This window comes from Crocodylus siamensis, chromosome 11 (assembly GCF_052110815.1).
Source record: "Crocodylus siamensis isolate JL-2025a chromosome 11, ASM5211081v1, whole genome shotgun sequence".
NCBI classification, from domain to species: Eukaryota; Metazoa; Chordata; order Crocodylia; family Crocodylidae; genus Crocodylus; species Crocodylus siamensis.
Window position 1 is genome coordinate 39,660,223 of NC_143405.1, and position 16,841 is coordinate 39,677,063.

At 47.0% G+C, this 16,841-nt stretch overlaps 1 long non-coding RNA gene across 2 annotated transcripts in view; it reads left to right on the top strand.

Moving 5' to 3' along the window:
* Positions 1-16,841, top strand: part of LOC149855759 (uncharacterized) — a 183,292-nt gene that overhangs the window by 51,636 nt on the left and 114,815 nt on the right. Inside the window, exon 1 of one of the 2 annotated variants that reach the window (XR_016438520.1) lies at positions 9,323-9,417. The exons of the other annotated variant lie outside the window; for it this stretch is intronic. This is a non-coding gene — a long non-coding RNA (uncharacterized LOC149855759). Of the gene's footprint in view, positions 1-9,322; positions 9,418-16,841 lie in introns of those variants that run through there. 2 annotated transcript variants of the gene reach the window in all.

Here is a 16,841-nt window from a genome sequence, read left to right on the forward strand (position 1 = left end):
GGCCCACAGCAGCTCATTAAAACAGCTTCCTAAGTGGCCCTCCAGCCCAAATAATTGCCCACCCTTGTCTTAACCCATCAGAAATTCAGTAACTGCAGCCCCACTGCTTGTTTGCAGATATGTGAATCTGATGGGTGGATGTTTGCAGTGGAAATAATTCCACCTGTAGTAGGTTGGCCCAGGTTAAGCTAGTTTGCTAGGCTCATTCGTGTTAACTCTTCAATGAACCCTTGGTATCTGCAGTTATCTAGAACCACTAACATATGAGTAGGGATATTTCAGTTATATTTACTTCAGGGACTAGAAGCAGAATTACTGCAGATCTCAGAGTCTGTGAATGCAAGATTTTGGACTCAACTGAAGTGGCCTGGATGAAGCTCAGGTTGTCATACAAATTTTTGGATGACTGTCATCACCAAACTACAACATCAAACTTTTGGAGGTATGCTTATGTCTGCAAAGATTGAGATTGTGCTATTATGGAAAGATCTAGTTTCATTAAGGTAAACCACTAAGGTAAAATTTATGTCTTTCTTAGTATATTACTGTTCAATCAGTTACATATAATGTACCTCCGAAACCTGGTTGGGTTCACTAAAACCCTCAAACCTTTATCAAGTTTGGATACTAGTTCTGTGAGAGTCTGTGAAGCACATGGTTTAGGAATACAAGGGATATTTGACACTTTGGCTTGGTGTGGCTTTGTCTCCAGTGCAGGTAGTTTGCAGGCACAATTTACAGATTTGGATTGCTTCAGACCCAGATCTCAGTGGATTCCAGCCCCAATGGGAGAAGAAACCTTCCAGAATTATTGTACCAGTCTCTGTGAATTACTGGTAGGTAATTCTTGTTCTTTCAGTTCTGTTGAAAACTTAATAAAGCTTAAAGAAGTAAGTAATTCTAGGTGTTTAGAAAAGAGAATAGATTCCAGCAACATGCAGCTTTCTTATGGCACCTCATTATGAACACTATATGTTTGTTAATAGTAACAGTTACGTTTCATTCGCTAATTGGTCATTGGTGACCTCTCTTGGTTGACTGTGCTGCACTTAAGTAGCGTTTCAAACTTCCAGGACAAAAATGCAGTTTGTCAACAGTAATGTTACTCAATTGATTGCTATTATAGCCATGTCAGTATCAAATAAACAGATGTTTATAGTTAATCCATATTTTTGCCATAAAATATACAATCTTTGGCAAAAAACTAAGGGAAAGGCATTTTTTAATTTACTGTATAGTCTCCAAAATATTTAAATTGCTGTAGAGCCTCCAACATCAATACTGTATGTCAAACAGGCTGTATGTTCTCTAAAGGAAGTATTGTGTGTCTGACAAAAAAGAAAAGAAAAAAATCTCAAAATGTAGTCTCTACTAAAAAGATTTTTCCTTTTATTTTCTTCTAAAGAGAAATGTTGTTCCTGTCAGTCTTGTGAGTTTTTGTTTGGAGAATGTTTATTTTTTACATAAAAATGACAGCAGCCATAGAAACATCTCCTGTTCATCAGTCTCAGTATCTTTGCTGTTTGATACAATGTCAAATAGAGAGAGTGATGAGATGAAATGAAAGAATTATATTGGGTTTTGTTACCATGAATATTGTTTCCACTGGGTTTCAGTCTGCATTAGATGTTGGGACACTGCTTAGTCATGGTGCCTTGATGTAAAGGTGGTGGTGGTGGGGGGAATGAAGGTGGTATGTAATTGTTTTTCATAGTGAATATCCACCTTGTAGAATTTGTTAATGGCTGTAGGCTAAATTAAACTAAGGGCTCTGATGTATACAGTACTTTAATCTGCTAAAAGATTGCCATTGTTTTTTTGGTAAATATATTAAAAGCCTAAGAATTTTATTTTATTTTTTTAGATTTTGAATAGATTTGAAATATCACATTAACATGCCACTACTTGAGCCTGGAAGCGATGAGAAATCATGATTCTCTTAAAAGACAATTGTAACTGTAAATTTTCAACACATTTTTCGAATTACGCCTATCCTGCCTTTTTTTGCTCAAACTCTGAGGTGTTTATGTAGCCCGTAGTGACTCATGATGGTATAGTTAAGCATATGCATAAATGCTTAACTATAAAGGTGTAGGTTGTAGCTGTGTTGGTCTAAGGACATTGGCAGACAAGGTTCTTTGGCTGAATCGGATATCTTTTATTAGACCAACTTAAATAGTTGGAAAAACATTCTTTTAAAAGCAAGCTTTCGGGTTAAAAAACCCTTCGTCAGGGTCTAATAAAAGATATCAGATTCACCCAAAGAACCTTGTCTAACTATAAAGCACTAAAAGTGCTTAAGGCCCTGCTCCTGCAGATGGTTCTTTATAATAAATTTGGAGACCGGTCTCCTTTGAGAACCTCTTTTTTTTCTTACTCTATACCTTTGTCTGTTTATGTTAGTCATCATTAACTACTTAGTTGTTTTTTCCCTACCTCAAGTCAAATTCCTAGGTTCTGAGACATAAATCTTTTTTTAAAAGGCCATGTTTAATATTTCATGCCAACCTATGATTCCAGGAGGAACTTAATAAAGTTCCTTAAGCTTATAGCATCCTAAAAAAATTCAACATCAACATAAACATCCCTAGTTGTTTAAAAAGAATCAGGGGGGAAAAAGGATATAGAAAATTATAGGCTTCAGTAAAATGGTCTCTCAAAGTAATGTTTCGCCTTCCCCCTACCAAGGCACCCATAAAGTGCCAGTACGATATAAAACAAAACAGGCAAACCTCAAAACACTGGAATATGGACATTCTATTTTATTAGAGAACTAATTTTATCAAGCCATGTAAACACACTCACCATAAGCATAACTGGTCCTTGACCAGGGCTGCCAAGTACCATGGAAATACAGAGTAAATAATAATAATAATAAGGAAGATACGTTCCCTATTCCATGGTACAAGATCCTAAGTTTTAAGTCATACTGTGAAGAAAAAGAGTACAATAATAAAAATAAAAATAGATTTTCTCTAGCCCTAAAAATGCAAGCACATATAATTTCTTAATGCAGATAAAATAGCCAATTGTAGCCATCCCATCTACTTTTCTGGGGATGAAAGCACTGAAAATCAGAGCACTGTATGTAGAGTGGCGGCAGCTGCCGGATGCAGCAATGTGGCAGACCAGCACTCAGCACAGGGCAGCACATGCAGAGCAGCAGCAGCACAAGCCGCAGCAGTAGAGCTTCTCTCTCCTGGCCCCCCATGTCCAGCTGATGGAGCAGGGGGCAGGGGTGTGGCAGTGGTCACATGCAGAGCAGCAGCAGTGCAGGGTGGTGGGTGGTGGCAGCTGCTGCTGCTGCATGTGAGCTTTCCCTCACTCCCTCACTTCATCTGGCCAGCCGCCTGGAAATTCCGGTTAGTAAAGTATTCTGGTTATTTAAATGCTGGATAGCAGAGATTTTACTGTATCTTAACAGCTTTGGCTAAAGGACTCTGTCTCCTAGGTAGTCTTTCTAACTAGTTTTTTGTAGGTAAAGTATGAAGCAGGGATATAATATTGTCGTAGTGGGGCATACCCCAATGATCAGCACTAGGGGGTGGGACCCCAAGAGGTTCCCCCACTGGAGCCTGCTAGCAGGGGTGGATACCATTAGGCTACCTGAGACCTTAGACTTCCTTGTAGGGCTGCTGGTGATGTGGACAGGAGAACCCCTGGCACCATGTCTGCTGCAGTTTATCAGCTTGTGCTGAGTGCGGGTTGGCTGGCATGTTGGAGCAGATGTCACAAGAATGTGCCCTGTGCTGGCAGATGGGGGAGAGAGCTGGGACTGTGGTTGGAGGAACATGGAATCTGACAGCAGGATGCACTGGTTGGGATGAAGTGATCAGAGTCAGAGTCTGCCCACTAGACTAGAGGCTAGAAGGAACCTCTAGCCTTAAGGACCCGAGCCCCATGAAGAGGATTGGGTGTGTAACAGGAGTGCCAGTTTCGGAGCCTCTCTGGACGTGTGGCTCTGCCCCCCTGCAATGGGCCATCCGCCTGCTTACTCTCGCCTGCCATGCCTTGATCTTGCTTATAATTGATGAATGATTGGAATTAGCAGGAAGCTGCCCATTTTTGTGCGCCCCTATGACAGGGGGCGCTGTCTGCGGCTCCTTTTCCTCCCCTGCACCACAGCCCAAGCCTCGCAGATGGTGCTGGTGTGATCTATCTTGGGCCATGGTATTAGGTCCCGGCCCCTTTGTTTGCCTTAGGGGCTCCTCGTCGCCCCTTCTCACTCTCGGGGCTCCTCGCTGCCCCCCAATGCCGGGGCTGGGCCAGCGTGCCCCAAGCAAAGCCGTGCCCTCTCCGGCACCACTTGCTGTGCCCACTGGGCACCAGGAACCCCCAGATTATTGGGGAGCTCCCGTGAGGCCTCCTCACACCCCTACAGCCTCACCCGGTCCTCCGGTCAAACAAAACACAAATGTAAAGCCCCCGGGCTACAATATAAAAGCTAGACCATTCTGGTCCAAAAAATAGAAATCTCTCCTTACCAAAGAGAGAGAGAGAGAGAGGGCTCATCTACCCCTGGCAGGGATCGGGGTGTTCCAACCATCTGAGCTCTCCCCTCGCCCAGGCTGAGTTCCTCCTCCTTCGGCTGCTGGAGGGGAACTGCTCTCCTGACCTTCTGCCTGGGCTTAAGAAGGGCTAAGCTCTGCCCCTTCCTGGCTCTAGGCTTCCCTAGTTGCTAGGGCAACCAGCACCTGTGCAGTCCTGGTGACTGGCAGCTGTGCTTCCCCTTTCCCACCACTAGGGGTCTCTCCTGAGCCATGTCTGCTCTCAGTCGCAGAGCACCTGAGAGCCCTGCGACAGGGTGACATGATGGGAGAAGTCCTGGAGTGACACCGCCTTCCTCAGCATCCAGTGGACGAGTGTGTTCCAAGAGGGAAGCTGGGAATCCATTATTGTTTTGATTTGGGAAGTTTTGTATTTAAGTTAAAAACATTCCAGGTTGGCTGGTTGTGGGCATTGAAGCCCACTGAACTGTATTGAGGGGATGAAGCACTATGCCCAGACCAGCAAGTCAATAGAGGGCTGGGGAAAAAAGGATGCAGCTTACTGATCAGCCTCTGGCAATAGGACCTGGCATTCTCAGGCTGCGCCAAGGGGGAAGGACCCCTGGCACCCAGTACCAAGGTCAGGCATGGATGGGTCAGGAGGAGGGACTTATAGACTGAACAGACAGGAGGGTGCCACAGCCCAAGTGGCATTAAGGTGGTGATTCAAGCTTGGAGAGACATTCTTACTAATTGAGAACACTAGTCATTAAAGAGCATGGTGGTGTGGTGGCTGGAGCCACACACTGAAGCCAGTGACCCTGGGTACCCCAGGACATGGCCAGGGGATCCTGGACCATGGGGGACTTACCAGGGAAAAAGCTAGAGCCGGGGCAGGAGCGGTGCGTGCCAACACTGCACTGGTTCTTAGAGTCTGTCAAGTTTGGCAGCATTGGGCTGATGATTTCAGCCTCTGGTGCTGCTGTGGGAAGTTTAAAAGGCCCAGCAATTGCTGAGCAGGGAAGGGTGGGAACGCAGGGCAAACAGACCCCAGGAGCAGAGTAGCTTGGGATGCTGAAGCTATGGAGCAAGCCCAGGAGAGCTGAGCTCTGCCGGAGATGAAGCAGGGTTGGCACAAAGAAGCTGGGAAGCACCCAGATGACATGGCTGCTTCAAGCAGATCACTTTTATTTTCATTTTTTTCCCAGTTTTTTGGGGTTGCAGCCAAAGCAAAGGGGGAATACAGGACCGAGAAGGGCTGGCTGGAGCCTTATAGCCAGACCCATGCCTCAATGTCCAGCCGGACTTTCTGGAGGCTGGCGTGACTGAGCCTTGAGAAGTTTTCTTTCTTATTTGATTGCTGTCATTACTATTAGTTACCATGTTGTCTCAAGGACTGTGACCAGTGTGGGGAGCAGAGCTGCACTCCCATATTGTAGTACAGGCAATGAGCTGTGAACCCGAGACTGAATCAATTCCAGGTAAAGGACAATACATGGCCAAACTCTGCTGCTTCCAGAGGCCAGAGCAAGCAGCAGCTAACTCGAAACATGCGTGGTTGGCGAGTAGAAGGGGTGTATGGGAGGCGGAGCCCCAAGGTCAGCCTCATTGGGAACGTGAGTACTACCCATACTGGGCAGGAAGTTACACCACTGAACTCCTTTGAAGTAAGTTGACATCAAGACATGGCAGGAGGAGCCCCAGGGACCAGTATCTTGAGATACTCATGAGAGCAAGCATAAATAACACAGATCCTCCCTTTCTATTAACAAAATCAAGGTGTGGCAGATGAGTTGGAGGGTGTGCCCATGAGTAAAAGCAAGGAAAAGTCAAGCTGTCCGGCTGTAAAAACTGGCATTCAACCAATGGTAGCACTTGGTCCTAATGACAGAATTGAGGAAGGAGTGAATTGGCTGGGGCTACTGCCTAGCCTGGGCAGTGCATGGGGCTTGGTGTCTGGGGCTGGAATGTGCAGCTGCAGGGCGCTGATGGGGAGCTGGACAGTGCTGCAGGCAGCTTATTCAGGGGGAGGGGAGGGGGGTTTCACAGTAGTTTGGAGTCGGAAGGAACCTGAGTAGATCATTTAGTCTAACCCCCCGCGACTGGCTGGAGCACACACTGGGATCACACGACCTCATCCAACCTCTTTTTGAATTTACCCAAGGTAGGAGCGAGGATCACTTCCCTAGGAAGTTGGTTCCAGATCCTAGCCACCCTAACAGTGAAATAGTGTCTCTTAATCTCTAACCTGAACTTATTCTCCAGCAGCTTCTGGCCATTGTTCCTCATTACTCCATCATGGTGGGGGGGAATAGGACCCTACCTATTTGCTGCTGATCTCTCCTAATGAGTTTGTAGGCAGCCACCAAATCCCCCCTCAGCCTCCGCTTGCTGAGGCTGAACAGGTTCAGGTCCCTCAGCCTCTCCTCATAGGGCCTACCTTGTTGCCCTCCAACCAAGCGAACGACCCTCCTCTGAACCCGCTCAAAGCAGACCACATCCTTCTTAAATTGTGGCACCCAGAACTGGACGTAGTACTCCAATTGTGGCCTGACCAGTGTCGCATACTGGGGGAGTATCACCTCTCTGGACTGGCTTGAGATGCATCTTTGAATGCACAACCAGGTGAGGTTGGCTCTGCTGGCTGCAGTCTGGCATTGGCAGCTCATGTTCATCTTGGAGTCATTAATGACTCCAAGATCCCTTTCCGCCTCTGTGCTCACAAGGGGAGAGCTTCCCAGCTTGTATGTATGCTGTGGATTCCTTCTCCCCAGGTGTAGCACCCTGCATTTATCTACATTACCATCCTATTACCATCCGTCCACTTCTGTAGTCTGTCTAAATCTAAGTGCAGCCTCTCTCTCCCTTCGAGCGTGCCTACCTCTCCCCACATCTTGGTGTTGTCAGCAAACTTGGACGTGTTTTCCACCCCCTTGTCCAAGTCGCTGATGAAGATGTTGAACAGTGTAGGCCCCAGGACCAAGCCCTGGCGGACCCCATTATTCACATCCTGCTAGGTTGAGTATGACCTGTCCACCACCACTCTCTGGGTGCGCCCCATCAGCCAATTTTTGACCCATCCAACTGTGTAGGCATCAATGCCACAGTCGCTCAATTTATTAATGAGAATGGGGTGAGAGAGAGTGTCAAAGGTCTTCTTAAAGTCCAGAAAGACTATGTCCACGGTGACACCATCATCCAGGGAGTTAGTTACCTGGTTATAAAAGGCCATCAGGTTGGTCTGGCAGGACCTGCCTTTGATGAACCCTTGTTGATTCCCCTGGGCATGATCTCCCTTGCTGGCCCTTCACAGATGTGATCCTTGATAATTTTTTCAAGGATTTTCCCCAAGACCGATGTGAGGCTTATAGGCCTATAGTTTCCTGGGTCATCCTTTCTCCCTTTCTTATAAATGGGGACCACATTAGCTAGTTTCCAATCTCCGGGCACCTGGCCCGTGGACCATGATTGCTTGTACAGCTGGGCCAAGGGCACAGCAATGACCCTCGCCAGCTCTCTCAACATCTGTGGGTGGAGGGCATCAGGGCCCGCAGATTTAAAAACATCCAGCCCTTCCAGAAGATCCCTAACTACTTCTGTGCAGACCTGAGGCCTGGCAGTGCTGTCCCCAAGATTGCCTGTACCTGTGGTGGGAGAGCTGTCCTGGTCCCTGTCCAAGAAAACAGAGGCAAAGACCTTGTTAAAAATTTTGACTTTCTTTTCTGGCATAGCCACAAGATTAAGTCTAACAGGGGCCCTACATTACCCGGTGCCCTCTTCTTACTCCCAATGTATTTGGGAGTTAGCTGCCCGATACTGTATGTATCCTGGGAGGGGGGAGGCAAAAAGGTTATGTGCCCTCCAGAACTGTGCATGGGCTGTGGACAGGGGCGGATGCAGACTGTCCATTGTGAGACTGGGCTCCTTACCTTGCTGCCCTCCTCCCGGGGCCTCGGCGGCCTAGTGAGCAGGACCCGGCACAGCAGGGCAGAGCAGGGCTGAGTGCGGAAGCTCAGGCCTGCCACCACAAGCCATGCGCTGCTGTGGTAAAGTCCCTGCTGTCCACCTAGGAGCAGTGGGGTTAGCAACACAGAGTTGTGCCCCTCACTGCTGCCAGGTGGGCAGGAGGTGCCTTGTCAGGATGGCATGGGGCTTCCAGTGGCGGCACAAGCCTCCTCACCTGACCCCACTTTCCCTGCTGCTCTGGGTCCTGCTTGTTGGGCCATGGAGGCCCCGGGGTGGGCAGCAGGGCAGGGAGTCCAAGCCCACAGCAGGAAGCCCCTCCCGTCCCACCAATGGGCTTTGCTCTGTGCTGCCTGTAGGGGAGGGGGATCTGGTGTCTGTGCTCTGTTCTACTCTGCTGCAGCAGTTGTCACCTCTCATGCTCCTGGTGGATGCAGGGGGCTGCAGACCCGGGTCCCTGGCTCTGTAGCCTTGGCAGCTAGGGACCCTCTCCAGCAGGGCTAGGGGAGACAGGGGGCTGTAGATGGGGAGTGAGGGGCACTGGCAGGGCCAGGGGGCTGTGGCTTGGGAGTAAGGGGCCTAGACCTGCATCCTGGTGAGCTTAGGGGGCAGGGGGAGCTCTGATGATAAAAACCCCAAAATCAAATACCAAAATGTATAGGTACTTAGAATTTATTTTATTAGAGTGATTGAGGCAGTGGTGGGCTTCCAAATTGCTTTGAAGTTGTAAATATATCAATAAGATGTGTTCAGTTGATATCTATATATCTACTGGTGTTTCATTTTAAGTAAGGACTTTGAGGTTTCAACCAAAGAATTTGTGATTTTTATGAGTGAATTTGTGATTTTTAAACAGAGAAAGCCAGGACCCTTGCTCAGAACTGAAAATGCATCTGATATATATAAGACATTGTCCTGCACCAGAAAGGAGAAAAGCCAACCTTGGAAATGAGGATCTGATTATCAGGTGAATTTTGTTCTAGTCTGACCATCAAGGTTTCTTATGCACAGTCCTTTTTAGAAGAAATGGACCCAGCGTTGTTCTTTACAAATTATTGCATGCTCTTTGAGATGGGCACCTACTTAAACATAAAACAATGCTACATCCAGTAGCATTGGATGTTGGGAGGTAACAGTCCTGCTCACAGTGGCTGAGTATAACCACCATACTGGGAAGTTGCTGGCAATGACTTAAATGGGAACTTGAGCAAGAGTAGTGAACGCCAGAACTTCTGTGTCATATTTTTTAACCAGTCCAAGCTGATTAAATTTAGTTTTAGAAATGGAGAGTGTTAGAAATTTGTTCTGAAATTTAATTATGTTTTCCTGTTTAATTTAAAAAGCTCATTTTCAATGAAATATGATGTAAGCATGAAGCAATAACCATGTCTCAAGAGATGGGATAAATATTTTCCTAATAAAACTAGAGAATTAATTTTAGGAAGCCAATTTAAATCATGGAAGTGTAGGCTGGCACAAAGATCATAGTGATTCTGACAATAAAAAAAAGAGCATTATAGCACACAATATAAGCTTTTAAAGGAAGAACGTAATTGAGTATATATAAATTATCCTAAGAAACATTCAGCTGCTTAGAAATGGGAACTTACATATATAAGGTTTGTCTTAAAGGATATTGTTGTTTAGTGAGAAAATGAATGTTCTCTTAAAATGCACAGCTTCATGCATTTTAACATGTAATCTAAATTCCACTGAAGTCAGTGGAAAGACTTAAGGTGCAGACAGAAGTGCAGCTCCTGTCTAACTTATAGCGCTTTGCAGGATGCGACATGGAGCTGCAGTTTAGAGTAACTGTGAGTCTGCAGCTGCTTTCCTGTAGCCCTGCCCCTCCCCCCTCCCAGTCCCAGCACTGTCATCAGAATGGGAGCGGGGGGAAGGGAGCAGAGGGAGCTTGGTCTGGGTTTTTCCCCAGTCAGTGCTGGAGGTTGGGTGGGTGGATTAGAGCTCCCCCCATCTGAGTGGGGGTCCAATCCACCTGCCCAACCCTCTTCTGCAGGCTGGGCAGACCCCCAAGGGAACTCCCTCCACTGCCCTCCTCCCCTCCCTTTCTGAAGACCGTGCTGGGATATGTTGACACAAGTTAATGAAGGTGCTCTGCTTTGAAGTGCCTTCATCTAAATGCTTATGTAATGAGAGTTCAGATTGTTGTGAGATCAGGACCTTTTAAAGCGCTTTGCAGCCATGTACTTCTGTAAGGGCACAGCTGTAGAATGCTTCAGGGGGCTGATCAAACAACAAATTGTCCCTTGTGTTAGCACCCTCAGTGGATTGAACTTTCTCTGGATTGTCAGACTAGTAAATATGGCTCTGGACTAGGTCAAGAAGACTATTTTCTGTTCTTGTGCTCTACCAAATTTACACTTCACCTATTTGTGCTTCAGTTTCCTAATCTGTAAAATGTGGTATATCTGTAACTATAATGTGCTCTGAGTTCTATTGATGCAAAATGTCAAAAGGTAGGTGTTATTGCTTAGATATTATTATTAATGCAAATATTTCCAAACAAAAAGTACTTGCTGAGACATGTCATTTATTAGACAACTTTTAGAAGTAAAAGAATACCAGTTACTTTTGTACTTAATGAAATAAGGTGTAATTGGGCTGTATACCTCTGGTAGGGAGTTACTGTTAGTTGACAAGAAGGTCATATATAAATTGCATTAATAGTTTTTCCCCATAAAGTTTATTTCTGTATTCTGAATTTTCCATGAGTGGTGAGCTTGGCTGAACAGTCTTAATTATTTTTAATATTTTTTGGTTGGGAATAGCACATGAGAATGACAGTCATATAGATTCACAGAAGTTTAGGGCTGGAAGGGACCTCATGAGATCATTGAGTCTAGCACTCCTGCTCTGAGCAGGAAAGACTGCTGAGGTCAAATAACCCCAGCAAGGTGTGTGTTCAGTCTCCTTTTGAAGATCTCCAGAGTAGGTGCCTGTACCACTCCCACTGGAAGTCTATTCCAGAGTTTGGACACATGAACGGTGAAGAAGTTTTTCCTTATATCCAGTCTGAAGCCTTTTTCTAAGAGTTGATGACCATTGCTCCTGGTTTTCCCCTGGGGCACCTTGCTGAATAGCTGTTAGCCTAGCCCCTGATGCTCTCCCGTGATATATTTATAAACTGCCACCAAATCCCCCAAAGTCTTCTCTTTTCTAGACTGTCAGCCTTTCTTTGTATGACTTGCTCTTCAAGCCTCTAATCATATGAGTGGCTTTTCTCTGGACTCTCTCAAGGTTCTCTACATCTTTCTTGAAGTGTGGCACCCAGAACTGGACATAGTACTCCAGCTGTGGCCTCACCAGTGCTGAGTAAAGCGGGAGAATAACTTCCCTAGTTTGTTTTATGTAACTTGGGAACACCCAAGGGTGTGCCCATCTTCAATTGGAAAGGATAGATGAGGCAGGCGACAGTGCTGTGAGAGGTGACCTGTGATTTGAGCTTAGGTCTCTCTTTTCTCTAAAGAGCATTGGTGTGAAGTTGACCCTAAACTATTTACAGTTTATTAAATTATAATATACATAGTATTCTTATCCAATGTATACAAGTAATTATTTTAGTAGGTATCACCCAAGAAATAAAGGAAAACTTCTGGTAACTATTCCCAATGATATCATTCAACAACACTAAGGGTATACAAATAAATATTTACAAAATGGTAAGCCAGGAGCCACCTCCTGGGACTGGTTGTCTCAATGGGCAACACACCTTGGGGATGGCCTTCTCAACCCTGCACCCTACAGAGGCCTGGCACAACTAGTGAGTCCTTAGGATGCCCATGTGAGGAGGAGGGGTGGATACCCAGATGGGTGAACCAGGTAAATTAGGGTCAACAGGTAGTTTACAGGGAACCCAGAGGAACCATTGGCAGAGTACAACCGGGTAGAAAAGGAAAGGGAAGGAGGTGGGGAAAAGGTATGAGCAGGCCAATAAGAAACCAGTTATACAAAACTAAACCAATCCCATCACGTATTGTACAACATATCCATAATTAATCTTACAAAATATAACGTGCAGCTTTACATGAAATAAGGCGTGTCTACTCCTGGATTCCAGTTAGCAAGTGGTACCTCCCCTCCTGTAGGTCTAGTTGGGAGGGAACCTTTCACCTAGGGCTTCCCTCTGGGGGTGCTTATTTTAGGAATGCCTCCCCTGCGGGACCTGATTCCACAAGCAACTCATAGTCCTCTCCAAGGAGCCGTTGACCAGGCCTCAGGGTCCTCTGCTCAGTCAGAGGTCCCCCCGGTGCTGTTTGCCTCATGCTGAGACCTCCCCTTCTGGCCCTGTGCCCTGCTTTGGGCACTGAGGGTTCTTCCTGCTCCCGTGGGGAATCAAGCCACCGCTGGCTGGGTTTACCCAGCCTTACACCTGGGTCTTTGCTTTCCCGGGCCCTGTTCTAGGGTCTCTGGGTCTTTTAGTTCCTTGGCTGGGCCACACTGCGGGGCTCTGGCTATCCGGCCTACGCTGGGGCTAACCTGAGTAGCCTCAAGCTGTTCCCAGGGCTGGCTCTCTGTGTGCCAGTCTGCACACTGCTCTGTCTGGCCCCCTGCTGGGGGTGCAGGCTTGAGCCGCCTCAATGCGCCCCCCAGAGCTTGAGCCCCGTGTGCTAATCTGTGCACCACTAGGGTGAAGAAGGGATCCCGATGGAGGCCTTCTTCAGGCTCTTCCTTCTCCAGTGTTGCTTGCTGCATCCCCCTGTGTGGCTCATGCCACTCCTTTTATACCCTCAGGGGGCTCCATACTCTGAAGTCCAGTGGACCTACAACTTCTTGCAGGTCCAAACTCAGTCTGGGGGCTCCTCACCCCCTCCTTTCAGGAAAGGGGTGGTGCCAGCTCCTTCCGCTCTTCCCCTATTGGTGGATGGGCTCCACCAATCAGCACTGAGAATTCTTGAGCCTGGGACACACTGGGGCTTGAACAGGTAAGTCTGCTACATTTGGGATGCAGGAAATCCAACACATCCCCCTCCCCGCCCCCAATCACGCATGCACACACCCACACTCACACACAATATACAAGGGTAGGACTTTATTTCGAGCTATATACACTGTGTGAACTCATGGAAATCAGGACAAAATATTATTTGAAACAAAACATATTATAGTAGATGTTTGAATTTGAGTATATGATTTGGGTGTTTTTTTCTGGTTTCAAGATGCCAACCCCCCCCCTCTAAAAAGGAGTACTTCTGAGGGCAAGGGGTGTGTGTGTGTAGACTTCTGCTGGAAAAGGGTAGGGGGTAGGAGTTGCACTTCCAGTCTCAAGATGGTGACCGGGGGTGGGGCACTTAGCTCACCAAAAGTCATTAAGCAGCCCTCCAGCAGAAATAATTGCTTTAGAGGGAAAGTAAATGATTGGGGCATTGCTAGCGTGATCCATCCCCTGTCATACCCTCCTTGGCATCAGCCAGCATGGGTTTAGGGATGTCAGAGGACATATCCCTGACTGTTCTACTTAACAGTTTCCAGTGGAGCTGTCCACCATTAATTTGTATAACCTGGGGCGAACAATATACGGCCTGCGGGCTGGATGTGGCCTGCCAGGCATTTTCATCAGGCCTGTGGAGCCCACCAGTGAACTGTACCCTGCCCAGCCCTGAGGCTCCCACACACACCCCCAGCATACCCTGTTATATGCCTCACTTCCACCCTTATGGGCAGAAGGGCCTGGCCCTGCTAGCACTGGGTGGGGCTGCTACTGTAGGCTTCCCTGAAGTCCCACTTCCTCCTGGCAACAGGTAGGGAAGTGGTGGGCAGGGCTGCAGCTGGGTGGGAGTTTGGAGTGTGGGGCTGGTGGCAGTGCAGAGTCTGCAACCAGTGGGGAGCAGCGTGGAGCTTGGCTGGGCAGGGTGACCCCTCCTACATTGCCCCTGGCAGCCAACGGGGGCAGAAGCAGTAGCGGGGGGGAAGAAGGGTGGAAGGGCCAGCAGCGGTGCTTGTGCTTGGTGCTAGTGTCTGGCTCCAGCCAATGTTGCACATCATGGGGATGAGTGCAGCTCCCATTGGGCCATCTGCATTGCCAGTGCTCCTGCACTTGCGCTGCACAGGAGGGAAGCCCCAGGTGCTGGAGCCAGTCGGGGCAGGAAAGGCAGCTCTAGTGCCTGGGAATTTCTTCCCTTGCCACTTGAGTTCTGGAAGTGCCAGCTATAGAGAGTACCTGGTGGGGGCTGTGCTTTTTGCTGCAGTGTGCAGTGCTGCTCAGAGCCAGGCACCAGCGCCCTGAGCACCCCTTCCTGCTGCTGTGCCATTGGGGGAGTGTGTGTGGGGGGGTCCCACACCCCTCTCATCCTCCCTTACACCGCACAAATGCCACAGTATCATCTGTAAACTTTGTGATTCTACTATATACTCCATTTTCTAGGTAATTTAGGAAAGTGTTGGACAAAACTGGTCCCAACATAGATCTTTGGGGGACCCCTCCATCTTGAAAAATGACTATATACCTCTGTCTTTTGTTTCCCATCATCTAACCAATTTTCAGCCCATGAAAGGACCTTCTTTCCAATCTCATGACAGCTCAACTTTTTAAAGAGCCTTTGGTGAGGGAGCATATCAAGAGCTTTTTAAGAATCTAAATATATCAGTTGGATTCCTCTGTCTTTGTGCTTGTTAAGACCTCCAGCAGATGGCTGAGGAAGGATTTACCTTTATATAAAAACCATGCTGACTTCCCCATTATATCATATTTATTCATGGGACTGCTGGTTTAATTCTTTATTGTAGATTGTATCTATTTGCCATAGATAATTGTAGTGCCCGGGATCACCTCTAGAGCCCTTTTTGAAGATGAGTGTTATATTGGCAACTCATGAGAAGACTGGCATGGAGGCCATTTGTAACAATAGGTTATATATGATTTGCTGCCCACAGTTCTGTAATTTCACAGTTGAACTCCTGGGTAAATATCATCTGGTCCTGGTGACTTGCTACTGTTTAATGTATCAATTTGCCCTAGAACTTCCACAACTGTCATTTCAGTTTGATCTGATTCTTTGGATTTGTCTGCTGAGAACAATTCATCTGGTTGGGGAATCTTCCCAGTGCAAAGAATTCTTTTAGTTTCTCTGCTAAGGCCTTATCTTCTCTGAGTGCACCTTTTACATCCTATTCATGTAATGCAGGGGTTGGTAACTTTCAGTCTGTGGGCTTGATGTGGCCATTTCATCCAGCCCACGGATGTGGGGTTTGGCGGCATTTGACAGTGGGGGACTTCATCAGCAGTTGCTTTCCTATGCTGCTGCAGGGAAAAGCGCTGGCACCAGGTGCTGTCCCCATGCCACCATAGGGAAAAGTGGTGGTAGTGCCTGGGTCCTAACACTTGCCTTTTCACTGGTCTCTGACCTGAACTAAATTGATCTAGCCTGCAGCCTAAAAAGGTTGCCAGCAGCTGATGTAATGGTCCAACCAATGGTCTTCAAATTCTTTTTTGAACACTTGTACATTTTTGTACTCTGATTTGCTAATTTTGCCTCTAAGCCAGTTGTTATACTGATGACCATACAACAGTAGCCTAATACCTGTACAGCTTTGAAAATCCCTACACTTCACTATAACTGTGTTTGCTCTCAGAACTTCATAATAATATTCATAAACTCACAATAATTATGACTAACTTCACCATTTCTTTACTTAGGTACCGCAGATTTTACTGCAGATGTTAAATACAATTTAATAATAGTTTCCTAAGACTTAGTAAAATAGGTGGTGAAAGATTCTTTTAGGTGTGAAGACAGAAATGTAGTTGAGAAAAACGAGGTCAAATGGATCAGTGGGGCTAGATCCAGAAGTTGAAGCATCCGTGTTTGTTTGGAGCCTACACATGTATAATTCTGAAGGCAGTAGCTTATCAGCTAAGAGGCTGGAGAGCACTTGTTTATATAATGGTAATAATCATATCCTGGGCTAATAATAACTCAGTGCTTCTAGGCCAGGATATAATTGTCTCCACAGTGGGCATGTCTACATATGTGATTAATGCATGCAAATAAACTGGCAGGCTTATTGCTCTGGAGTGTTTTGCTCCCAGGTGCGCAGTTTGAATGAGGCAGGATCCGCAGTAGGCTGTGAATTTTTTTCCTGTGCAGCAGTGCACCTGTAGACGCTGACCCAGCTGACTGGGGCATGACAGTACTTCGGTATGGGGGCTGCCTACCAGCTAGCCCCACACTTGAAGGACCCTTGTGTCCTGGCCAGCTCCTCCACAGCATGCTGAGCCTGGTTGGAGAAGCCCCGGGCTGGCAGGCTGTACCCCCTGGTCCCCTGCCAGCTGGGGTTGCTGCAACTCAGCTCAACATGCTGTGATTCAGGTGCATATGTACACGACGCACCTGGGAGCTTCCTTTATTGCTGCATGTTAATGACACATGTAGA